Below are 259 nucleotides of genomic sequence, written 5' to 3' on the forward strand. Positions count from 1 at the left end.
AAAAAAGGAAACCTGAAATGCATGACTGTAATGCGAAAGAAAATAGAAATACCTATATATAAAGAAAGGGCAAGCACATGGTTAAAATAAGTTAGCCTCTTTATTCCCAACTGGCAACATGCCTACAAGCTCAGGGCACATTCAGCTGCGGCATGCAGGAATTTGAACTTGAATCCTGCTCCACTTCAGTTGAGATCTTTATTAGGGCAGTTGAAATGGAATGTGCAAGTCCATGCTCAATGTTGTGGGTTATGCTGCC

The sequence above is a fragment of the Rhipicephalus sanguineus genome, chromosome 1 (genome assembly GCF_013339695.2).
Source record: "Rhipicephalus sanguineus isolate Rsan-2018 chromosome 1, BIME_Rsan_1.4, whole genome shotgun sequence".
NCBI classification, from domain to species: Eukaryota; Metazoa; Arthropoda; class Arachnida; order Ixodida; family Ixodidae; genus Rhipicephalus; species Rhipicephalus sanguineus.